Below are 26860 nucleotides of genomic sequence, written 5' to 3'. Positions count from 1 at the left end.
GCTCGTGAATTTTTTATGCCCTGCACGTGTCTGGCCCTGATGTCCAAGTTTCCCTTCAGTTGAATGCTGACTAAACGCCTCAACAGCCTCAGCGTGTCTGGGCAAGATGCAGAGCCCTTGTTTATGGCCAGCACTACCGCCAGGTTATCGGGCCAGATGGTAAGCTTCATTTTGCGCAATACCGTATTCCATACTGTCAAGGCTACCACGATAGGGAACAGTTCTAGGAAAGTTATGTTCCTTGTTAACCCCCCCCCTCGTGCCACCTGCTTGGCCACTGCCCTGCGCACCATTCTCTACCCAAGAGGGCACCGAAACCGCAGCTCCCCGCGGCGTCAGTGAATAGTGAAATTTCGTTGGCTGACACCCAGCCCTCTCTCCAGATGAGTAGGCCGTTGAACTGCTCTAGGAAGGAATCCCACATGGCTAGGTCGCACCTGACCCCTGCTCCCAGCCTGACATGATGGTGCTTTTTCAGCAAACCTGCGGTCAACTTGGAAAGGCGTCTTGAGAAAACCCTCCCAGCGGGGATCACTCTAGCTGCAAAGTTTAACTTCCCTACGATCCTTTGTATTTCGGCCAGGGTGGCTTTCTGTTTGTCCTGCAATACCTTGATCTCCTCTCTCAGCTCTGTTACTTTGCTTGCCGGAATCCTTGAGGTTCCAGCTATGGTATCTAATTCGATGCCCAGGAAGACTAGTGATGTTGCTGGGCCGACTGTTTTTTCATTCGCCAGGGGGACACGTATCTCTTTTGTCAAGTTTTGGAATGCCGCGAGAAGGCTGGCACATTCGTCTGTTTCTGGTTTGCCCACAAATAGGAAATCATCCAGATAGTGCATTTTCCCCCCTGCCGGATGCCTTTTGTGTAAAGCCCATTCCAGAAAGGTGCTGAATTGTTCGAAGTATGCGCATGCGATGGAGCACCCCATGGGCATTGCTTTGTCAATGTAAACTTCATTGTCATGTTGGAAGCCTAACAGGTAAAAACTATCGCGGTGAACTGGTAGCAGGCGGAAGGCTGACTCCATGTCAGCTTTAGCCATTAGTGCCCCTCTGCCTGCTGCCCTGATCATGTCAACTGCATCATCAACAGTGGCATACCCTACAGAGCATGCCTCTGGGGGGATGTTGTCATTCACTGACGTGCCCTCAGGGAAGGACAAGTGGTGTATGAGCCTGTATTGTCCTTCTTCTCTTTTGGGTACCACTCCCAGGGGGGAAATGATCAGGTCCTGGGGAGGAGGAAGTGTCAAGGGGCCCTCCACCCGCCCCAATTTTAGTTCTTTACTGATTTTTTGTTTAACTACCTCCGGGTGTTCCCTGGCTGATTGCAGGTTCCTGCCACTGCCCCCTCTGATTATGCCTTCGACTGGGATGGGGAAACCCTCCTCAAATCCCTTCACCAATAACTCTGCATCCTTTCTGTTGTGGTATTCGTTTGCCAATTCCCTTAAAACGTGTAAATTTATGGGTGATCTAGCTAGTGCATAATTCTTCCAGCTGGAAAACCCCGCCTGGATGGGTATGTTGTTATCAGTGCTTCTTTCTCTTCTCTTTTTTGTCTGATCTCTGTCTATTTTTCTTGCATGCTGAGGCTGGGTGTTCCCCCCCACATAGTGAGCAGCAGTGCCTGAATTTGCAACTATGCCCCCATGTGCATTCATCCGTTTCAAATTTCCAGCAAACAGCTTGCCCTGCCTTGTCCCCTGTCCCTTTATTACTTGTCCATTGCTTGTGCCTGTGGCCCGGTCTATGCTTCTCATACTTCCCCTTGAAGTGTGTGTTCCGAAAGGGCTGTTCTACCCTCCCTGCCCAGGATCTAGCCTCCTTGGCTACCATCATCTTATGGATGTAGCTGGAAACATCTTCCTCACTCCATTCCATCTCTGGGTGGGCCTGCATTTTTAGTCTAAAGCTTTTGTCATATTCTAGCCATGCATCCCCTGCGAATTGGCGGTGAGCCTCATGTATTTTAGATTCGTACAACCACAAATCTGCTGCGCAGCGCGGGAATTTTTCAACAATAACGCAGGCCATGATCCTGAATGCGTCAAGCCAGTTTTCAAAGTTCCTCTCCTTCCTGGCTCTCTTTCTCTCGCGCCTATCCTCATCTTTTCTGTCGCATACAGTTAGATCTAGGCCCTCTAGCTGGATCTCTAACAAGGAAAAAATATCTATAAATTCTTTCCGCCAAACCCTCTCTTTAACTGCCAGAGGGATGGCATTGGCTAAGCCTGCTGCCCGTGTTGTCATGGCTGGGCGACCTAAGGAGGGCCTGGTGTAAGCCTCCGGGGGTAAGCCAACTGACTCGGTTGGTTCTCTCCCCCTGCTGGTCGCGCCCCAAGCTGCTGTGGGATCCCCTTGTGATGCCCTATCGCTGCCCTGAGCTTGCGCCCCTAAACCCCCCCCTTTGCTGGGGTTGTCTTGGCTTTTCCCTTTTTCCGGGCCCTCTGCCGCTGCCCCGCGCTGCCATTTTTTAATAACAATGGAGTAATAGATTTCAGACATTCTTTGATAATGGCGCTTATATGCTCACCATCTGTAGACTTGTACGAACTGCTGCTCTCTGCTGTTTCTGGGGCCACCGGGGATGCGGAGTCGCGTTCTGGGACCCTTGTCCTTTTCGACGGCTTCCTCGCTGGCTTTCCTGCTGGCTTTTGGCGCTTGTTTGGCTTTGGCGTTTGCTCTCTGTCCACCTGTAGGTCGTCGATTTCCAGAACTGTGCATGGCTGCTGTTCCTCTGTGGGAGGGGACCCTCCCACGAGCGTTGTGTCCTCCATCTTTTTGCGCAGCCAGTCCTTGCCCCGTTTGAGGGCCTCTGCCCTCATCTGCGCCAGCATCCTCTCCAGATCGTCTTGCTGCTCTTCCAACATCGTTTCTTCCATCAGTAAAAAATGTTCTTTTTCTGTGTGTCCAAATTAGACTGGGAGTCTGCAATAGGAGAGATGTGGCCCACACTCTTGGATTCCTTGCTGGGTTGCTTGTGGGATGACGATTATTTTCTCTCCCCCGATATCTTTTAAAAACTGTGGCCCCTCCCCTTGGTGTGAGTGATTTGCTGCTCCTCCAACGCGACGAACGGGGTGGTCTTCTGCCCAGGTGTGTTTCGTCTGCTGGCAAGGGGGCTCCTTAAATGCCCCCCCTGCCCCCGTTGTGTCCCAATTGTCCTGGCGCTCATTGGGAGGTTTGAATGCCTCAAACCTACCCCATTGGACGCCACCCCTGGCTTTTTGCACCCTTCCTCCCCGCTTTGTTCTTTCTTGGGGGGGGAGTAGGTGACCCCCTCGGGGTCCGAGCCAGGCTTTCCAAAACCGGCTGAACCGGTTCCTTCCGGGTCCCAGACGGCCGTTATGGCGCCGGCCCGTGATGCCCCCTGCGTGGGCGGCCTTTGCTACACAAGGCACAGCACATAGCTAGCAGCACCTGGGATGTCTTGCCACTGTCACTAAACACCATCTACGGGGAAACAATGCATTAATCATACTTCTGATTAGGCTAATCATAATGGAAGACACACCATGTATGCTTCATCTGGGTATTTTAGGCTTTTCAGTGTTCAAATTTGTGAATATGAATTATTTTTTGTGCCAATGCAATGAAAACAAATGCCAGAGGGATCAGATTTCCACATGCTGTTCGTGTTCGCATGTCTGCGTGCAGTTTTTAGCCCCGACCTTCCACCAGCGTGCTAATGAAAAGATGTATTTCTTTGCTTGGTGTTTTATTTTTTTGTTGCAAGCCATGGTAGCTCTATTTGGCCTGTCCACCGATTCTTGATCCTGCAGTCTTTAACACCAACTGACGGCCACATTGATAGCTGCCGTTACTGATTTATTAGATTCGTATTATTAGGTCCAGCTCGGGGTGCCCTGATGTGTTGTAATCTATCTGTGGACTTTTTACCACGCCCACCGCACGCCCATCACTATCATTCCTTCATGGGCTTGCCTTTCAAAAATCCTTTGTTATCATTGGTAAATGCTTTGCGTTTGTCCTCGGCCGTCGACCATATTACATAGATAACTTTTTCCATTTCTGACTCCTTCACGCTCATGCTGATAGTGGCCCTGGCACTTTGAATTGTCTTGCTTATGTCAACTGTTTTACTTTTCATTTTTCATTTATGTGGCAAGAAAAGTCCAGTTAGGAATTCACAACGCTAATGGCTCTACATCGAGCAAACGTGAGACCCATTGCATTGCAAATGTTTGTTCTGAATGGGCCACCAGCTGTTTAATCCGCACCTGATGCCTGAAGAAGAAGGGAAACAAGCAAGGCTACTTCATGCCCGAGGAAGAGATGAGAAAATATTCTTTAGGTTGCTGCCATAGATCGTAAGAAATGGTCTTCAAGTTTCTGTTGTCTCTATACTAAGCACATAAACCTAAGCTTCTTAGACCTTATTCTAGCCCACACCACCAGAGTGTGCCCATCACCGTTGATAAGCTTTGTAATTTGCAGATTTTGTTATTTTTCTCCTTTGAGCAATCCATTAAACAGGGCGCGTTGTGAATATGTGTTCAACAACAGGTTTCCACAAAACAGCATCTGCGCTGCATTATTGTGTTGTACCATCTCTATTGATGAGGGCCCATTTTTTACCGAGAGTCAGTAAATTGCCTCATTCAGAATGGTGCTTCTGCGTCGTCCAAATGTTGAAGGTTTCTCAGATGAATTATCTAGAGTGAGCCGGTACAGTTTGTGTACCGCCCCACACCACTGCTGCACTCACCTGCCTCATAAGTAGTGGTATGCCTCATGTGTGGCACCTCACAGCCATTGTCAGCCCACTGGCCAAACTCTTCAGAATATGGTGAAAAAGGAGGAGACTGGTTTGCAAACAGTTTCACCGGTTGTCTGCTAATCACCACTGAAAAGAGATACCTTTCGATATCTTGAAGTTCTTTAGTTTGGTACAAGGATAGTCCACCAATCACTAGCAGTGACGAACATAGCAGCAACGCTTTCATTGCAAAATTAAAAAACAACATTCATAAGCAGAGCATAGAGACTATTTTAGTAAGCAGTAAGGTTAAGTCAAACTGTGTAGTTTGCTTTAGTTGAACATATTGAGCTAAAGCATCTGATAACTGTGAAATGGCTGGATTCTGTGTATCCCTGTGACTGGAGCCATAGTAACATAGCTCACACTATCACTCTCCCACATCCTATTACTCCATTCACCACACTATTATTTGCTCTGTCCTCAACATCTTTCATACTCACTGATGCCCTTGTCGTACTTTCTCTATCATACACTTTACTTTGGCCAGCACATTCTCACTATTGCTGAAGAACTCACTCCCTGCCACTCACCATATTCTCAGTTTTTCTTGTGTGCCTACCTCTTTTGCACAGCCTCACCCATCCTGCCTGAACACACGCTGTCATGCCCCAGTCTGCCTGTGCTGTTTGTTCCCATTATTTTAACTGTTTTATAGTTGGGAATGGTGCCATGTACTATGCTGTGCACTTTATTTACAGTCACAAACTATGGAGTAACCCTGTGTTCCTCCAAACCTGTGCTTAACACAACACTATAGGTGGTTATTTATGTCATGCACTCACCTGGTTCCGACTGCATAGATGATGCTAAACCTCTGATCCCACCTGATGCAGCGAATAAAATAAGTAATAACCTTAATTTATCCACTGCCTTCGAAGGGAGAGGGGGTTGGGATAAAACAAGAAAAAATATGGACTTGCGTCACACGATCTGCTTTGCTGTGTTTGCGACCGTTCACAGGAGAATCTGTACTCCCTGGACCTTAGTGTGTGGATCTGGGTGTGGTTCACTAAAAACTACAAAAAGATTAGCTTACTAACAGTCTTTAGCATATTGTGTTTGTTAAACTGTTATTAACAACAATAACACTAACAGGCCTTATCGTGCAATTAGGCTTGAAAATAGATATAAATAAAAAAAAAAAGTAAAGCCAGAGTTTTGGGGGGCGTGGCTGATGGAATGGACGATCGAACGCACTGAGCGAGTACTCCCGGTTCCAACGAGTGAATTCGGCACAATCCTGCCACCCTGGGATGCCGCCGACCCGGTGCGTGAGAGGTGGGGGACCATTGTGGGAAAAGGGAAGGAGCCGGGATGCCATATTGGTGCTGCGGAGCCACGCTCACGGGGAGCACCTGACTTTAAGATGGTGGCCGCGGAGCTGACGGTCGGCGGTTGAGGCCCAGGCCTTGGACAGAAGTGTGGTGTGGGGGACCCGACTGGCGAGTCCTGGCCCGGAGAGACAAGTGGCTGGTTGGCTTGCTGCTACTGCCCCCTACTCCCCCCGTTCCGGTGACCCTGCATCGGTGGACGTCATGGAGATCTGGGCCAGGAGGTCCACTGGGGGTGACAAGGAAGACTGGTGAATCATACAGTGGAGGTGAGAGGGGTCCGGTGACGAGACTGAGGTTTGGAATGCGGGGCAGCTGGAGTGCGGTGAGACACCTGATCTGCTGTTTTGGCACTTGCGGAATATGCCGGAGTCTAGTGTGGGACAGTGTTGAAACGAGGGATGGAGCTGAGTTGCGTCTGTGGTGACCAGGATTTCGTAACTGGGTTGGCTGTTAGGGTGCAGTTGCCTCTGTTTCCCCACTCGGATGGCCTCGGTGCTAGGTGGTGGATACTTGTGCTCCCTGCTGAACACTATCATGGGCGGATAGCGGGTATTGCTGAAGTGGTGATGTTCACTGCACCTAACGGGTGGACTGAACTGGACATACTACCTGTTGGCGCGCACAAGGCAGAATCGCAGCTGTTGGCTAATACACAACGGACTGTGACTGCTGGGACCCTGTGAGGTCGCCGAGGACGTGAAGCCAGTACGCCATGGGCAAAGACAGACCAAACAAATGCATGCAGCAAACCAGGGTGGACCAATATACCGCCCAGACAACAGGCCTGCAGAAAAACCCCATTGGGCCCTCGGATAGGGGGAACGAGCCCATCGGAGCGCAGATCTTGGCGGCCATCAACAGGCGTTGCATGCGCAAATTGCTGCCATAGTGGTAGGTGTCAACTCATTGAGAGTGGATTTGAGGGTAGTGTCGGAAAGCTCGTTGGCCACTGAGAAGCAAGTGACATGCCTACAGACAGACATGACTACATTGCAAGCCATTGTGGCTGCCCTCAAACCAAAAACATGCAAACTGGAGGCACTATCCGATGATACAGAAGGGAGAGCGAGGAGATGCAACTTGCACATAGTGGGCTTTCCGGAGGAGGTGGAGGGGAGTGCCCCGGAGCCCTTTCTAGAAGAGTGGATTAAAAAAATGATGCCCTCTGCTCCCCTGTCGCCCGTCTTTGTAGTTGAGCAAGCACACAGAGTGTTGGCTCCCCCACCGCCACTGGGCCCCACCCCCAGAACCATTATCGTCAAGATTCTCAACTATAGAGGTCGAGATATTATCCTACAAGAAGTGCACAAACTCAGAGATCCCACCTGTGAGAATCATACTATACGCTTCTTTCCATATTATACTAGGGCGGTGCAGCTTTAAAGACAATCGTATATAAATGCTGAACAAAAACTGAAAGAACTCGGCTACACTTATATGCTCCTCTACCCTGCAAAATTTAAGGTATTTTATGCAGGCAGCTCGCAGTTCTTTCAGACACCAAGGCAGTTTGGGAGTGGCTGGAATCGAGAACCGGTGAGGGGCCCATGGGGAATCCCCGCAGGGGGGCCCGCAGGAGAGACCAGAGGGTGAGTGACTCACTGGCCACCACACGCAGAAATAGCAGGCACAGCTGAGGAGATAAAGTAAAAATACGCCCGGATGGCACTCTGAGTCTGGAATGTCAGAGGCCGGAACGTGAGGAGGCCATATTATTAGTCAAGTCGGTCACCTCGGAAACATCATCACGCTCAGGGTCACCGCATACTGGTAAAGACCTGACACCAGACTCGGTCATTGCAGCAATCTGATGGGCGCTATCGCAGCATCATGAAGGGCTGTCAGTATGGTACCCACATTGGGCCTGAAAGCGTTGACCCTGCTCGTCTCTTCTCCCCCACCCTCTCTCCCCCCCTCTCATTTTTATGCTACGTATGCTGATGCTGGGGGAGGAGGTGACTCAGGATGGCTATAATAAGGAGGTCGGGGATACGTCTGTTGGAGGACGTAGCTCAAGATGAGTACTTTAATGTGACTTATCACACGTGAGAGGGCTGAACTCCTTTGTAAAACGGTAGAGTACACTCCTACCTTAGACCAATAAGCGCCCAAATTGCTCTCCTCCAAGAGACACATTTGATGGACAGAGAAGCACAAAAGTTGCAGAAAAAGTGGCGGGACAATTGTATTCAGCGACATATTCTTGGTATGCGAGGGGAGTCTCTATCTGGGTTGCTCCTGGGGTACCTTTTCCCTTCAAAAGCTTAACACCAGACATGCAAGGTCGCTACATATTCCTGCACGGTGATTTTGATGGGCACGAACTGTGCATTTTGAATATATACACCCCCAACTCGGATGACGCAGAGTTCTTTAAAACATTGCAACAGGAGTTAGTACCATATGTGGTAATGCCCATCGTCTGGGCAGGTGATTTCAATTGTGTCCTAGATGGTGCTCTGGACAGGAGTCCGCCGAGACTTGGCACTGAGCTGCATATGACAGCTAAACTATGCGAGTTTATGAATAGCTTGCACTTCGTAGATGTGTGGAGGGAAATGCACCTGCTTCCTCAGTCTACTCTTGCCACACACCTATGCATACAGCAGACTGGATAGATTATTACTAACCAACATGGTACACTGGATGTCCGTCGTGTTGCCTATCAGGTGAGGTTTTTGTCAGATCACGGCCTCTGTTGTTAAAATGCAAGACCCAAACACCTAGACCGGTGACCCCCATGTGGAGGTTGCGGCCTCAGATGCTAGAGGACCCAGAGTATAAGGGTGACATGCGGACAACCCTAGATGGATATGTTAGTGTGAATTGGTTTACCACTAGAACACGAGGCACAGAATGGGAGGCCCTAAAGATATTTATTTGAGGCGAGAGCTTCGGCAAATCCTATGGCATTAGATAAAAACTAGAGTGGGAGCTGACACAACAGGAAGATGCCCTGACTGCTCTTCAGGCCAGAGGGGCAAGCAGCAATGTCTCATGTCTCAATTGTCACATGACATGCAAAAAAAGGAGATATTTGGATTAGACTGGATAGTTTTGTACATAAGGATTACAGGCAGAGATTATACCGGGAGGGAGACCATTCAGGGCGCATGCTAGCCTGGCTCCTATAGCGCGAGCAGGCTGCGCCAGTAATTCTATCACTACAAGGACTGACGGGGAGGGGTATTTGGGACAAGTGCGAGTGAACCTTTTTGTGGGACCACCTGAAACACATATACACCACCCTGGGGGCGACGGGCAGTGATCAGGTGTGCAGGTATTTGGATGGACTCCGCATCCCCCGACTTAAGGAAGATCAGGCGGTAGAGCTGGAGGGAGAGGTGATGCTGGAGGAGTTGCAGGAAGCTTTGGATGGCATAGCGTTCGGTAAGACACCGGGTCCTGATAGACTCCCAACTGAGTTTTACTGTGCGTATTCTGCAACGCTCCTTCCCTGATTATTAGAAACGGCCTGCGAAGCCCACGCTGTAGGCACTCTGCCAGCGCACATGAGAGAAGCACTGATAGTTAAGATTCCAAAACCAGGAAAGGATCCAACGGATCCTGGTTCCTATAGACCATTATCTATGCTCTATGCTCAATGCTGATGTGAAGTTGCTTGCTAAGACGCTGGCAACCCGATTGCGGCGAGTCGTGACCCATCTAGTTCGAGACGATCAATGCAGATTTATCCCGGGAAGGTGAACCCATATCAATCTGCGGAGGCTATCACATGTAATGCACAAGATGTTCGACTCCGCAACTCATGCAGCATTAGTGGCCCTAGACATAGAAAAGGAGTTTGACACCTTATCCTGGGACTACCTGTGGGAGATGCTACGTAGAATGGGAATTGGTCCAAATTTCCTGGCATGGAATACGTTTACTGTATACTGCACCGCGAGCGAGGGTGCGAATGGGGATGGTAGTGTCAGACCCCTTTGATATTGAATGCAGTACGAGGCAAGGCTGCCCTCTGTCGCCGCTGCTTTTTGCGTTGGCTATGGAGCCTCTGGCCATACAACTGAGGAAAGGCCTGAGGGTGTGGGGCATTCAGGTGGGGACCAGAACGCATGTCATATCACTGTACGCAGACGATACCCTGGTATTCGTCACGGATCCGGAGAGATCCATTCCACTTTTGCTCCAAATGATGGCAGATTTTGGGGAGGTTTCAGGCCTCCAGGTAAATTGCCAGATACAGTGTTGTATCCCATGTCGGGGCTGGAGCGAGTTGAGGTGGCAGCATTGCCACAGGTAGGGCTGACATGGGAGACCAAGTCCTTTCAGTACTTGTGTATACAAATAGCCCACTCCCCTCAGCACCAATACGAATTGAACATTGGGAAAATAGTGGATGGACTCTGTGACTGTGTTCAATTTTGGAGTACCCTCCCATTATTGGTAATGTGTAGAATAGCTCTAAGTTAAATGATATTGCTCCCCCGGTGTCTGTATTTAATGCAAAATTCCTCCTGTGAACTGCCCTGTTCGCATTTTTTGGCAGATTGACAAACTACTGCGATCTTTAATCTGGGGAAGTAAACGATGCAGAGTTTGGCTTGAGGTCTTGAAGTTAGACGTAGCCGATGGTGGACAGGGGTTCCAGATCTCCATTTATATTATATTGCAAGTTTATTACAATATGCGATCATGTGGTCCAGTGACACCCCTAACTGGAAAAATGAATTACTAGCAGGCTCTGTGTATACCTCTCGGTTGCTGGGCTGCTCATGAGTGGTGCCAGACTACTACAAGGTATCCCCTTTCTGGTACGGCAGGTGGCAAAGATGTGTCACGAGGGTGTTGCAGAGAACACCATATGCGCATCTTCTTCCACTCTGGTGGATTTGCCCTTTTGTTAGAGTCTCCAAAATGTTGGATTTTTCACAATGGCGAGCAGGTGATGTAAAGATGCCGGGGATTTATATCAGAATGGCACATTTATCACGAGGGAAGAGGCTGTGACTCTCTTTGACACCGAGCAGGGTCAGTTCCTACAACACGCTAGCTTAATGCAGAAGGCTCGGGAGATCTGGACCCATTTCAGATAGAACCCCCTGAATTGCACCTGGTGACGGCTATTATAGACCCGGGAGGTGATCTAGGGTGTCTCTAGTACTTGTAGGGCACTGAAGAGAGATAGACAGATTAATATCATGGGGACGAGAGCTAAATGGGAGGCAGATCTAGGATCTTTAGTGCAGGAGAAGACTAGCAATGCCAGATTTAAACGGACACATTTTTACTATCTACATAGAGTATATCTGACACCTCAGCGACTACACAGACTGTTCCCAACGCGCTCCGAAAGCTGTGCACGATGTGTCACATGGACATGCAATTCTATTGTACCTTCCTGGCGCCAAATGTACGAATACTAAGAGGGATGACGGCTGTGAAATTGCAGGTAATAATGAAACACTGCTTGGTAGTTCTCCTCCCACTTCCCAAAAAGGGTGCAAAATGGCATTTAGATGCGCGCTGCTGGGACTTGTAGTAGCCAAGAGGCGCATTGCGAACCGATGGGCGCTTCCGACACTTCCGGTACAGTATACATGGCTAAATAAGGTCACCTTAGAAAAGCGTGTACCAACGAGCATGCAGAACGCGATCTAGAAGCCTGGCTTGACATGCTTGAAAGTTTGCTTGGGGAGCCTGTGGTGGAAAACAGGGACCCCGCAGTGGATGATCTTTGAATAGTGGGTCATGAGGCTATTGTACCCTATTGGGCGGCGAGGGGGAGGTGTGTGAGAAATGGTTGTGTATACCTAAAAAGATGATACGTATTCTCCCCTTCCCCCACTTCTCCATCTGACGCCACTGCATGGATTGGTTTCTTCCTCTTATTGTTCATTCAACGTATGTAGTCACAGCCTAAATCTGGTCACCCATTTTGGGTCTGCCAACTGGATATTGTTAACTGGTCTGGGGGTGTGCAGCAGCTGTTCTCTCTTCCCGTTTGTATTTGGTATTATGCCCTATATTATTACAATTTAGCTGTTAAAAGTTGAATATACTAAGCCCTGTATCAATGATTTACGAGTAAGGTGATATGTATGACACAAATGTATGTATACTACAATGCTTGAATAAATAAAACTGTTAAAAAAAACCCTATATGTCAGGCCGTCCATAGAATGTCCAAATATACCAAAGTTCAATACAAAAGTTCAATAATCACAATAATGTTCTCAAAGTCTTTTCAAGTTCTGAACACACGGATCTTGTCGAAAGCACAAACATGAAGGCCTTTAGATCAGAGTCAAATTAAGTTTGTAGTGCTCACAAGGTACTGTGATGGGAGTGCTAGGATTCTGAAATCGTCGGCACACCTTAAGTCCATATTCCAAGAACAAGCTGAATCTCCTCAAAAGATCTCAATTATAGGCAATGCTCAAAACTGAACTATGGATTAATGTGCACTAACCTGGGAAGCAGTATGTATCCTTGAAGTATGTTCTTTCTACAGGAGTCTGGAGGAAGCCCAACAGCGAAGGAGTAAGAAGGTACAAGAGGAGGTTGAATTATAGCTCAAACCGTAAAGGCAATGGAGACGTCGACGAAGACAGGATCATAGGATCACAGGAAGGCTTGGAAGACTAGAGGGCTGGAGGTTCCGGGCTACTCAGAAGGTGAGTGCAGGGAAGAAGCTTGCGCAGGACTGGAACTAGGGCAAACGCCAACTCTGGGTTTTGATAGATTTAAATACCTGATGGGAAGACTGTTCCAAAAGGGGAGGAGCTGGTAGTTCCAACAGACACATGGGAGAAAACATATCTTTGCCTTCCGTATGTGAACCTTTGCAGGTGCAGGTGAAAATAATGGTTGGAAATCAGTTAACCAGCTGCCGGAACAAAGAACCAATAGGCCAAGCTAGTTTGCACCAATAACCAAAGCAAGTGGCAAAATACTCTTGATGGTCATATGCAAGGCAGATGAGACAAATAATTAGGAAACATTTGATACTCATATAGGCCTGTTACCATGGAAAGCAATGGTGCAGGAGATTCGAGGGGGTGAAGAGTTCTGGGAGGGAAACAAGTGTTTACAGGTGCCCCTGGGGAAAGGCGACATGAGCTCTTAGCGCAAACCCCACAAAACAGAGGGCACGAGAGGGTGTGTGACAGTTCCTCCCCAAAAGGAATGACCTAAAGACTGGTTTATCTGGGTGTCTACCATGAAAAGAGCCAATCAGGTGAGGGGCATGGCCATTGTTCGCAGGCTCTCAATTCTGCTCTCCTGGAACATACCCTTTCTAATCAATTATAAAATGGGCGGCCATGAACACGTTTAGAGTCTAGGATTCTCTGTACCTCAAATTCAGGATGACCATATAGGGCTATTGGAGGTGGACGAGGAATGGGACAGGTTTGGGCAGGATAGAGTTTGAGGAGGAAAACAAACACAGGGTGAATGGGTAAATCTTCAGGTAGTTGGAGTTTTACTGCAATTGGGTTAATGATCTCGATTGGGAAGGGACCCACATATCTGGGTTGCAGCTCATGGGGGATACAATAATGGCAGTTTCTATGTGGCTAGCCAAACCTGATCACCCTCCTTGTAAGGTGGTTGTTGTTGGGGATGTTTATTAGCATTCTTCTCCATATTGGATTTGTCCTGCTGTAAGTGTTTTAGCACCTCCTATTATGAGTCAACTAAATGTTGTACACATTTTTGTACATGGCTATGTTTTCACAATTTGTGAGTGATAAGCAGACGGGAGTAAATCATCGATGTTCAAAGATCTACACAGACTGTGCCAAAACCGGGAAACACATTGTGGGACTGTGCCAAATCCGGGAAACAAATTGTGGGTCTCTGTCAGAAATAATGTCTGAAGGGAGACCGTGCAGCCGCATGATTTGCTGATCAAATAACATGGAGAGAATCTTGGCATTGGATATTTGTCTGAGGGGGACAAAATGTGCCATCAGAGAAAAAAGGTAAATTACTACCCAAATAGTTTTGGAGCCATTGGTGTCAGGTAATTCTTTGATAAAGTCCATACTGATAATATGTCAGAGATGTGGGAGGTACAAGCAGGGTTCCTAAGAAACCAGCAGGGTCGAAATGAGGCGCCTTGTTCTGTGAACAAATGGGGCAGGTCTGGACATAATCATGCACATTGCTAGACACTGTTGGTTACCAAAACCACCTCTGACAATTACCCAAGGTCTTGTGAATTCCAGGGTCAGATAGTGGGGTGTCATTACACTATGACAGGACTTCTTGTCTTAATTAATTTCTGGGGACATATAAAGTGGTTCCATGGCAAGGAAGATCGTCATGGATATGGTTGTCCTTGACAGTTACCCAAGAGGCTAATTATTTCTGGCTCATGCTCTGCCTAACCCTGTTCAGGAATGGATCTTGTTCACAAAGACCCATGATGTGTTTGGGAGCTATGATTTTTTGAGGTGTAAGTTCCTCTAGGTTCTGACCAGAGTAACCCCACCTGGATAACAAGTCAGCCTTGGTCTGTTGTATCAGTTTGATACATTGTGTCTACTTTCCATAAATAAAGGTTTCTCATTGGAAGAAGAAAAATTTCTGCATGAATTTTGGACATTTTTCTACTACTTATCTAGATTGTTTTGGACCATTTCTTGGAGTGCCCTGGTATTTCCTTGGTTAGCTTTCTAGCACAGCTCATAACTTTGTTATGATCAGTGCATTGGACACCTGGGTGGTTGGGTGTCATACCGGATCTGGCACCCTAACATTGTATTTCGATATTTTTGACTGATTAGCCATTCATCCTTATCACAGATGTGCAAACTTTATAGCATCAACCACCGTTCTCTTATTTTTCTAGTGTTGGTCTGTTGTATGCCTGGACGATAGGTGATGATGACTCTTATTCACTGAAAAATAATATCCACCGTATTTGTCTTGGAGTCAATGACCATCATTACAACCCTTGCGGTTGGTGTTAAAGCGGCAGTAATACAGCCAACAGGATGGCGGTAAAAAAAATTGAATCACGACCATGGCGGAAACCGCCAACACATACAGCCACTTTAACACTCCGACCGCCACGGCAGTAGCAACAAACACCACGGCAGCAACTGCCAACAGCCAGGTGGAAGACAATGTACCGCCCACCCCATTACAACCTGCCTAACCGCCAGCTTTTCCGGGGCGGTGCCAACGCCATCACAAGCATGGCGGAAACAGTACTTGGAAGGGAAACCACTCACCTCTCGACACTCAAGGAAGAACCAGGACGCCATGGAGCCTGAGCTGCACGTCCTGCCCATGCTGGTGTATCTTCTCAAATATCAGGAGTACCAACAGCGGCGACGACGACCACAGTGAGTACAGCACCTAGTAGACAGGGAAGGGAGAGAGTAAAAAGAGAGTGACACATACACACGCAACATGCTACATCCCCACCCCCAACACCATACACACAAACACATGCAACAACATTACATATACACCCCGTAACCCTCTGGAAGAACGCAAGGACAAAAGTTAGTGAGTCAAATTAGTGTAATATTAGAATTTCAGAGAAATACGTTCATAAATAAATAAACAATATGTACAATATATACAAAATGAGGGACAATGGCCACAAAAATAGTCCGTGGCCCACTGGGCCATAACACATAGGCCAAGCCCACACTTGACTCCTGCCTCAAAACGGAGAGAACACTGCACGGGCATCAGGTCAAAAACACACAGGCACCTCAGGGAGACAGGGAATGGGGGGGGGGGGGCACATCAGCCGGAAGATGGTACAAAGCCACTGCTCCTGGAGGGGGCTCCAGGCCCACAGCGATGTCCTGGGGAGTGCAAGGCCACAGTCTCTCAAGTCTCTTCAGTGGGGAGTGCAAACCCACAGTTTCTCAAGTGGGTGGTTTGCCCACTGCCTGGTCCTGGGGGGTGCAAGGCACCAGTCTCTCAAGTGGGTGGTTTTCCCACTGCTTGCTCCTGAGGAGTGCAAAGCCACAGTGTCTCAGGTGGGTGGTTTGCCTACTGCTTGGTCCCGGGGAGTGCAAGGCCATAGTCCCCCAATCAATCAATCACTTGTTAAGCGAGCTACTCACCCGATAGGGTCTCAAGGCGCTAAAGGGGGGGGTGTTACTACTGCTCGAATAGCCAGGTCTTGAGACGTTTCCTGAAGGTCAAGAGGTCCTGGGTCAGACATAGGCTGATGGGGAGGGAGTTCCAGGTTTTGGCGGCGAGGTGGGAGAAAGATCTGACGCCGTTGTGGTACGGTGGATGCGGGGTACGGTGGCGAGGGCGAGGTTGGCGGAGCGAAGCTGACGGGTGCGAACATGGAAGCTGAGACGCTTGTTGAGTTAGGCAGGGCCTGCGTCGTGGAGAGCCTTGTGAGCTTGGATCAGGAGTTTGAAGATGATTCTCTTGTTGACGGGGAGCCAGTGAAGGTGTCTGAGGTGGGCTGAGCTGTGTTTGTGGCGTGGGAGGTTAAGGATGAGGCGTGCGGAGGCGTTATGAATGTGCTGAAGTTTCCTCAGGAGCTTGGCCGTTGTTCCCACTTAGAGTGCGTTGCCGTAGTCCAGTCTACTGCCGATGAGGGTGTGGGTGACCGTTCTTCTGGTTTCGATGGGGATCCATCTGAAGGTCTTGCGAAGCATGCGGAGGGTGTTGAAACATGAGGACGAGATGGCGTTGACTTGCTGGGTCATGGTGAGCGATGAGCCCAGTACGAAGCCGAGGTTGCATGCGTGGGTGGTGGGAGTTGGAGTGGCTCCTAGTGTGGTAGGCCACCAGGAGTCGTCCCATGCTGATCGGTTGGAGCCGCGGATGACGATCTCAGTCTTATCCGAGTTTAGTTTGAGGCGGCTTATCTCCTTCCAGTTGGCGATGGCATGAAGTCTGTTGTGGAGATTGGTCTTGGCGGTGGCGGGGTCCTTCGTGAGTGAGAGGATCAGTTGGGTGTCGTCCACGTAGGAGACGATGTTGAGGCCGTGGGATGGGACAATGTTGGCGAGCGGCACCATCTAGACGTTAAAAAGGGTAGGGCTGAGAGAGGATCCTTGGGGGACTCCGCAGATGGTCTTGGTGGCTTTCAACAGGAACAGAGGGAGGCGGACTCTCTGAGTTCTGCCGGAGAGGAAGGATGTAATCCAGTCTCTCAAGTGGATGACTTCTTCCACTGGTTCTGGAGGGGGCTTTGTGCCCAGTCTACTTCATCCTGCCAAGGATAGGGTGAGTGGATGCCTTTCTCCACTGGTTCTGGAGGGGCCTTTGTGCCCAATGATGCAGCATTTGGGGGGTGCCAGGTCACAGTCCCTCACCTGGGTGTCAGAGCCATGAGATTTGCAGTGGTCAGGATGCATGATAGTCCATGGAGGCAGGGCTGCAGACCTTCAGCCGCCGGCTACGGCTGCATGGTGGTGGTAGTGCCGGTGCTGGTGGGGGTGCTGCCAGTGGTGGGGGGAGGCTCCAGCCCTTTTCCTGCAGCCTCGGACAGCTGCCCACTGGGGCTGCTGCCAGTGGTGCTACTGTTAGTGGTGCAGGTGGCAGTGTTTGAGGCGGGGCTGGCGGTGGTGCAGTTGGTGGTGCTGGCCGCAGTGGAGGTGCCAGTGCTGCCAGTGGTGTGGGGAGGCTCCAGCCCTTCTCCTGTGGCTCGGACGGTTGCCCACTGGGGCTGCTGCTGCTGCCAGTTGTGCTACTGTCAGCGGTGCTTGCGGCAGTGCAGGCAGTGGTGCTGGCCACAGCAGAGGTGCCGGTGCTGCCAGTGGTGGGGGAAGGCTCCAGCCCTTTTCCTGTAGCCTCGGATGGCTGCCCACTGGGGCTGCTGCTGCTGACAGTAGTGGTGCTTGCGGAAGTGCAGGTGGCAGTGCTTGCGGTGGTGCTTGCGATGGTGCAGGTGGCAGTGCTGGCGCTTGTGCTGGTAGCCACCAGGCCTTCACCTGCAGGCTCGGACGGCTGAAGTGCCTTGGCTGGTGTTTTGTGCCCCTTCCTGCCCTTAGCAGATGGTGGTGTCACCTTGGCTCTGGCAGCTGGAGTCTTTGAGGTGGCCTTGCTGGGTGGTTGTGGCTCCTTCCCCTTACTGGATGCTGTCCCCTTCTTCACCTGGTGGAATGTTCATTGCCTTGGCAGGGGTTGGTGGCACACTGGCTGGCCTGACGGGTGCCCCCTTTGAGCCTCTGACAGCTGCAGGAACCACAGCGGACGTGGACTTGGTGGCTGAGGTGCTGGGCTGGGTTTTGGCCACCCTGGCCCGAGGGGAAGGACGGGGGGAGGGAACAGGTCATTGTTGGCTAGGAAAAGCTTCTTAGGACAATTAGGGTGGGAAGAGGGTGAAGGTTTGGGAGTGGTGGAAGAGGGAGCGGTTGTAGAAGGTGTCAGTCTGCTGTGTTTGGGTGCAGGTGCATGAGCTGGATGCTGTTGTGAGGTGGATGGCTGTTGGGTGGGTGTGTGCTTGCGTTTGTGTACTTTGGGAGGAGGGCTCACAGACGCAGTGGGAGAGGACAAGGGCACATGTGCATGGATGTGGGGGTGGTGACTGCCAATGATGGGTGTGTAGTGATGGGCGTGCTGGTGATGAAGGTAGTTGATGAGGGTGTAGTGCATGCAGGTGTGAGTGGAGACGCTACTGCGAGGGAGGAGGAGGAGGGGGACACAGTGGAGGCAGTGGATGTTGCTGTGTCTTCATGGGGATGGTGCTTGTGTGAGTGCCTGTGAGATGAAGTGTGGTGCTTGTGTTTGCCTGAGCCATTTTTGTGTGTTGATTTGGGTGAATGCTGGTTTGAAGGTGTGCTTGGGATAGGCTGGGGTTGAGGGTATTGGGGCTGGGTAGAGGAAGTTGGAGGGGGGAGGCTAGAGACAGGGACAATGGCTTCCATCAGTGCGGAGGCCAGAGCCTGAAATGCTCTCTGTTGGGCCGCCACGCAGAGTGAATGCCCTCCAGGTATGCATTTGTTTGTTGCAAATGCCTCTCAACACCCTGGATGGCATTCAAAATGGTTGACTGCCCAACAGTGAGGGATCTCAGGAGGTCAATAACCTCCTCACTGAGGGCAGCAGGGCTGACTAGGGCAAGGCCTGAGGGGTCTGGGGCAAAGGAGATGCCCACCGTCCTGGGTGAGCGGGCACGGGAAACACGCTGAGGGGCTGCTGGGAGTGCAGTGCTGGTAGAGGTGTTGGCGGCTGTACCTGTTGTTGGGGTGGGCACAGAGGTGTCTGCCACCGCCAGGGAGCTTCCATCGAAGGAGGAGTTGCTGTCTGTAGTGTCCCCTCCTGTCTCCGTTGTGGTGCTCCCCTCGCCCTTCGTCCCACTGGTACCCTCAGTGGATTCGGCCTCCATGCCCATGTGGGATGCAGCTCCCTCCGTCGCTGGTGCCTCTGCTCCTCCGCCAGATGATGCTAATGCACAGAAGGCCAGAGTGACAAAACAAAAAGGGTGGGGAGAGACAGAGGATACACTTGGTCAATGCCACAACACACAAGGAGCTGCCCTATACAATAGGCAATGCACTACCAGTTACAATGCTAGTCACCAGGCCATGGGGGACATGGCATAATGCCATCAGCGGCACACCTGAAACCCAAGGGACCCTGCCAAGGAAGTAGATGCCCACTAACACCAATGGGTTTGGAGTGCTTCGGAGCCTGCCCAACAAGGGACCTACCCTGCCATGTTCGCCCTGGCCTAGGGGCAACCACAGTCCACATCCCCCACCCAGGTAAAACCTTAAAGTGTGCCAAAATATGCATCGGAATTTGTACTTACCCCCTTGTGGCTGCTGTGATGCCCTCAAGCGCTCATCCAACTCCGGATAGGCCACTGCCAGGATGCCGAACATCAGGGGGGTCAGGATACGACGGGCACCCCTTCCTCGTTGGGAGGCCAGCCCCAGCTGTGCCTCCGCCATCTTCCTTGCCCAGCGGCGCAGGTCCTCCCACCGTTTGCGGCAGTGGGTGCTCCGCCTGTCAAAGACCCCCAGGGTCCGCACCTCCTTGGCGATAGCACGCCAAATACCCTTTTTCTGATGGGCGCTGACCTGCAGGAAAAATACAGCAGAAAAGGAATTAGAAATACTGTCCGGACTGTCCCACCCAAGGCCCAGCATATCCCTCTCATCCACTAAAACACATACATTGACCACCACACATGCAGCACTCTGCCCAGGACACCTCCCCCCTACATGTGGCTTACACACACAGCACTCCATACATTCATGGCCCACGCATCATGCTCACAGTGTACTCACCTGTTTGTCTGGAGGATCATAGAGTGAAGTGTACTGGGGTAGGACCCCATCCACCAGTCTCTCCAATCCCTCCGCAGTGAAGGCAGGGGCCCTTTCCCCAGACACATGAGCCATTATCGCTTCCAGAAACAGGTCACAGCAGCACTTGCAGTGTAGGTGTTCTCCTGTTGAAGGTCAGGTAGCAAGTGAGTGAAGAGATAGAAAATGGCAGTCACGTCCGCAGCGGTGCGTACTGTCACCGCCGGCGTACATCGCATTGGCTCCTGGAATCCATAGGGCCCAATGATAACCAATGCGAAGTTGCGCGGCGGTCGTGGACCACCTACCTCAACGGCCCACAGTGCCAGCGGAATTACCTCATTTCCACTTGGCCCTTCTCACAGGTCAGGCAGCCGCCATTTCAGGGGGGCACAGGCGATGGCACCTAACTGCGTCACAGCAGACATTGGCACATCAACTGACTCTCAGATTCACATACTGGTTCTGTAAATGAAGAGATGCATCATTATTGGAATTGATGTGTGAATATGACCCTCTGCTCACCGTTTTCCTCCCTAGGCTTCAACCGCTGATGATGAATATGAGGTGGAGACATCCTCCAGTGTACAGACCCCTGATGGACCTTGCGACAATGGAGGAGAGACACATTATCCTAACATACAGACTTGATCGGGCCACAATCCACAAACTGTGTGCCCAATTGGAGCGAGACCTGATGTCAACTATCCGCCAGCCCACAGGGATCCCCCCACCCCCAGTGCAGGTCCCGTCAGTGCTCCATTTCCTTGCAAGTGGTTCCTTCCAAACAACAGTGGCCATGGCATCAGGGATGTTTCAGCCAATGTTCTCCAATGTGTTCACCAGAGTGTTGTTTGCCCTGCTGAAACACATGCGCCGCTACATCGTATTCCCCCAGGTGGAGGATTTGGCCACAGTGAAAGCTGACTTTTATGCCCTGGGACATATCCCCAACATCATTGATGCCATTGATGGTACACATGTAGCATTTGTCCCCCCTCTGGAGAAATGAACAGGTGTTCCAGAATAGAGAAGGCTATCACTCTATGAATGTGCAGATGGTGTGTTTGATTGACCAGTACATCTCCTATGTGAATGCCAAGTATCCTGGCTCTGTGCATGACGTCTTTATCTTGAGGAATAGCAACATCCCATATGTGATGGCTCAACTCCAGAGGCACTGAGTGTGGGTAATACGTGAGCCCAAGGTCCCCACCCAGCATATGTTGGTGGCTGGGTATGGGGTTGTCCCTAAGGGTTAGTGTATGTCTAACACTTGGCCCTCGACATTTGCAGGTGACTGGTTAACCCAACCACTTATGGCTACTGACCCTAGTAAGGAATCCCAAGACAAGGGCAGAGGAACGTTTCAATGAGGCACATGGGTGAACAAGGAGGATTATTGAGAGAACCTGCGGCCTCCTGAAGGCCAGGGTCCGGTGCCTCCATCTGACAGGTGGATCCCTGTACTACTCACCCAAGGAGGTGTGCCAGATCATTGTTGCATGTTGCACAACCTGCCCTTGAGACGCCAGGTGCCTTTTCTGCAGGAGGATGAGCCTGGAGATGGTCTTGTGGCAGCGGTGGAGCCTGTGGACAGTGAGGAAGAGGAGGCAGAGGAAGAAGATGTGGACAACAGAAGTGATATCATACAGCAGTAGTTCCAGTGACACACAGGTAAGACACTATAACTTCACTTTACTTTGCAGTTTTCTGTTGGACATTGTACATGGCAGCCTGATTTCCCTATGTCTATGGCCACCTACTGTACCCTTTGGCATCTCTATTTTCAGATCTATGTGCCCTACTCTGGCTCCTGGTACATTTACTGTTGCCCACTACAGGTCATACCAATGTATAAATTACTGTACATATGAATTGCAATGTTTTCAGAATGTTGTACTAATACATATTTCAATCAATTGACAGACTCCAGAATTGTATTTGTTCCAAGGGTGTTTATTTAAGTGCTAATAAGTAGAGGGGGATGTGCAATGGGGTGGGGTGATGGTTTACGAATGTCCAGTTAGAGTCCAGTCTCCGGGTATCACAGGTGCATTGTCCAATGGGGCATAGGAAGGGGAGCAATGGCAGTTCATGGTGGACAGGGTGACAGAGTGGGACAGAAGAGTGACAATCAGGAAAGTCTTATTTCTTGGTGGGGGTCTTGGCAATGTTCTCTGGCTTCTGCCTGGATTGCAGGGACTGTTTGCGGGGTGGTTCTCCATCTGCAGGGGGTTGGGTGCTGGTGGCCTGTTGTTCCAGTGGCGGGGCCTCCTGTCCACTAGCACCAGCGGAGGTGGAGGGCTGTTTATCAGTGTGGCTAGTGTCAGGGGCCCGTTGTTGTGCCACTGCCTCACTCATGGTGTTGGCCATGTCAGCCAGCACCCCTGCAATGGTGAACAGGATGGTGTAGATGTGTTTGAGGTCCTCCCTGATCCCCAGGTACTCTCCCTCCTGTAGCCACTGGGTCTCCTGCAACTTGGCCAAGGTCTCCTGGGAATGTGGGTTGCTCCCAGGATCCCTGCAAGTGCCTTGTGGAGAGTGGATTCCCTGGGCCTGTCCTTCATCTGTCGCACAGCAGTCCTCCCAGCTTCCCTGTTGTCCTGTGCCTCTGTCACCTGAACCGTGTGCCCACTGCTACTGACCCCAGGTCCCTGATTTTCTTGGGTTTGTGGGGTTGCCTGGGGTCCCTGTAGTGGTGGACACACTGCTTATTGACGTGTCCTGGGGACAGTGGTATGGGCCTGCTGAGTGGGTGCTGTGCTGGTGTTTCCTGAGGGGGGAAGCTCTGTGGTGGTATGGGACTGTGGCAGGGTAACCAACTGTCCAGAGGTCCCTGATGGGCCAGGTTGGTCATCATGATCCAGGCGTGCAGAGGTGCTGTCATCACTGTGGGCCTCTTCTGTGGGGGGACTGGATGTTGGTGGCACCTACTCTCTGGTGACGTTGAGTGGGGGTCCTGTGGGGATGAAAATGCAGTGTTATTGTATCTGCGTGTGCCATCTTGTGCATGGGTGTGTTTCCCTGTATGGTTGTGATTGCCCTGTCAGCTTTGTCTTGTGTGCATGGTGATTTTGTGGGCTAGGTGATTCTTTCTAATGGGCATGCTTTAGTAAGGGGTGTTCATGCAGGTCTGGAATTGGTGTCCATGCATAGGTGTTGCATGCAGGGCTTGGTATTGGGGTGGGTGGGTTGTGATAGTGGGGTATTTTTGAGGTGGTGGAGTAATGGGGGTGAGGGTAGGGGTAGGAGTTTTTTGATGGCATGCAGGTAGGGTGGGGGATATAGTAGTAAAGATTTGACTTACCAGAGTCCAGTCCTCCTGCTACTCCTGCGAGGCCCTCGGGATGCATGATCACCAAGACTTGCTCCTCCCATGTTGTTAGTTGTGGGGGGGGGGGTGGGGGTCCACCGGCAGTCCTCTGTATGGCTACCTGATGTCTTGCAACCACAGAAAGCACCTTCCCCCGTAGGTCGTTCCACCTCTTCCTGATGTCATCCCTTTTTCTGGGGTGCTGTCCCACGGCGTTGACCCTGTCCACGACTCTCCGCCATAACTCCATCTTCCTTGCAATGGACACCTGTTGCACCTGTGATCCGAATAGCTGTGGCTCTACCTGGATGATTTCCTCCACCATGACCCTTAGCTCCTCCTCTGAAAACCTGGAGTGTCTTTGGGGTGCCATGGATGTGATGTGAGTGGTATGTGTGAGGATGTGTGGGGTGATGTGTTGGGTGCTGTGTTGGGGTGTATGCTGTGAGGTGCATGGATGGTGTATGGGTGATGGTGTTCTGTGGTTCAGATTGAGTGTGTGCTTCTGGCTTTCTCTCTCTGTTGGCAATCTTTTTTTCTCGTTGAAATGGGTGTGGGTAATGTTGGTGTGTGTTTTATAGTGTGTGTGTGGTGTGTGTATGTGTGTCAGGTGTGTGTAGTTTGAATTGTCCAATGTGGTGTAGTTTTGTTAGTGTGTATCTACTTTGAGCGCGGTGGTGTGTACCGCCAATGTTTTACTGCTGTTGAAAGACCGCTGCTGTGATTTGTGGGTCCTGATACTGTGGACGTATTCCTGTTGCCATTTTGGTACCGCCAGTTTATCACTGACCTTTGGTTTGGCGGACTTGTGTGGGTGTCTGTATAGTTGCGGATTTCTCAGTGTGGGTCATAATACCCATAGCGGAATACCGCCGCGGTCACAGTATGTTGGCGGTCGTCAGCACGGCGGCAGGTGGCATTTACCGCCAAGGTTGTAATGAGGGCCAATGTCTTTAACGATTGTAGGACATGAAGATTCCTGTGATCAGTGATATTGTGTTGTGCCCCAAGCAGATATTTCTACCATGCCTTGATGCACAATTTACTGGCTAATGATTCTTGTTCTGCTACTGCATAGTTCAGTTTAGCTGGTAACATTTGTTTTTAAAAGAAGGCAACTTGGTGTGTGTGTCCTGTTTGGCTATCACGATGTGACAGAATACCTCCTGCTGCTACCTTGGAGGCATTGGCTTCTACAAAGTAAGGCACTGTGGGATCAGGATGTCTAAGTACCTGGTGTGGTAAATTTCTCCTTAAGTAAGTTAAATGCATTATTGGCTTCCTGGGACCATGCAAAAAATACCTTTTTGAATAGACGTTTTGTGATAGGACTCCCAGTAGCAGAAGAATGGGTGATAAATCATCTATAAAAGTTTGAAAAGCCCATAAAACTCTGTTTGTCTTTTTAGTGGTTGGTGCTGCCCGAACCTTTTTCTTATCCATTGTTACACCTTCCAGGGATAGGTTGTATCCCAAGAATTCAACAAACTGAAGGTACGTATTTTTCTAGTTTAGTGTAAACAGTGTGTTTTTGGAGTCTTTGTAGGACCTTCCTGACATGTTGCACATGTTCTGTCTTGTCGTGTGAATAAATGAGTATATCGACAATGTATACTACAACGCATCCAGTGGATCTTACATAACCAAAATTATGACTATATTCAAATAATCAAAACTTGGTTCGGAAGGCCTTTTTGCACTCATCGTTTCCACACAAATGAGATGGTATGCACCACACAGGTCTAGTTTAGTGTAGACCCTGGATTTCCGAACCTGATTGAGCAAGGCTGGGGTTAAGGGCAATGTATTTCTATTTTTTACTGTGACCTTGTTTAATGCTCTATAGTCAGTGCATGCCTGTAACTCGCCATTCTACGGTATGAAGAGAAGAGAGACAAAGATGTAGGGGAGGTACAATGATAAATGAAATCCAGGGATAGTAAATGATCTAATTATTCTGTCTCAGGTTCAGAGAGAGCATTGAAACAACTGTGAGGGTGTGCTGCGCCTGGAATTAAATCAATACAGCAACCATATTCTCTGTGAGGAGGTAATTGTGTAGCTTTTTGTTCATTGAAGACATCCTGGAAATCTTGATACTCTAAAGGAAGTTGCGTCATGACTTCAGGTTTGAGGGCTGCGCATGTCAAATGAGTTAAAACGTCCTGCGGTTCTTTGTAACAATAGGGTCAACAAATAGTGGGAACCTAGGGCCAGATGTATCAACTGATTTTGCACTCGCAAACTGCGAAATCGGCCGTTTGCGAGTGTGAAATCGGGGTCTGCAATGCATCAAATGCATTCGCAGACCAAAAAAGGAAAATCGCAAAAATTGCGATTTTCTGCGTTGCGACCTGGATTTTGCAAATCGCAATTTGCGATTCGCAAAATCCAGGTCGCAAAGCAATTCTGCAAAAAATCGCAAATTGCGATTTTTCGCATAATGGTATTTTGCACTTGTAAAATACCATGACCTGCAACCAGGTGGTAACCTGGTGCAAAATTTAAAAATGCAGTACAACTGCATTTTTAAATTAGATATGTAAAGCACACATGCCCTTTTGGCATGTGTGTACTCTACATGTGCAAAAAAAAAAATTGGGGTGCAGGAGAGGGGGCCTTAGGCCCCCAGCACCCTGGCCCTTTGCATTTCCCAAATTGCGATTTCTGGTTCCGAAATCGCAATTTAGGAAATGCAAAAAATTCGCAGCTATGGGCCAACAGGCCCATAGCTGCGAATGGGGCCAGTATCGCAATTTGCAATTCGGTAATTGCATTTGCGATTTTTAAGAAATTGCAATTACCGAATCGCAAATGTGATACATGGCCCTTTGCGAGTTGGTAATTGCGATTTCTTAAAAATCGCAATTACCGAATCGCAATGAGCCAGATGCATACATCTGGCCCCTAGGGTGAAAAGACAGAGGGACCATTCAATAAAGGATTGTGAAGTTGAAGCCAAGGAACCCCCCGAACTTTGCGCTAAAACTGGATGTATCAATAAGATAAAAGGTCAAGATCTCTGTATGCCCATTATCATATGTGATCATTCCAGAAGAGCGCTCTGAACCATCCACAGCTGAATGAACTAGCCAGGTCTAGAGCTAAGAAGTTTCCAGTAGCCCCCAGAATCTAAGAGTATAGGTAATACCTTTTGCTGGCAGGGTGAAAGTATAACAGTGACTAAGATTGCGAAATGTCTTGAGACC

Source organism: Pleurodeles waltl, chromosome 4_1 (assembly GCF_031143425.1).
Source record: "Pleurodeles waltl isolate 20211129_DDA chromosome 4_1, aPleWal1.hap1.20221129, whole genome shotgun sequence".
Classification (NCBI taxonomy): Eukaryota; Metazoa; Chordata; class Amphibia; order Caudata; family Salamandridae; genus Pleurodeles; species Pleurodeles waltl.
Note: the sequence above shows the minus strand (reverse complement) of the source record.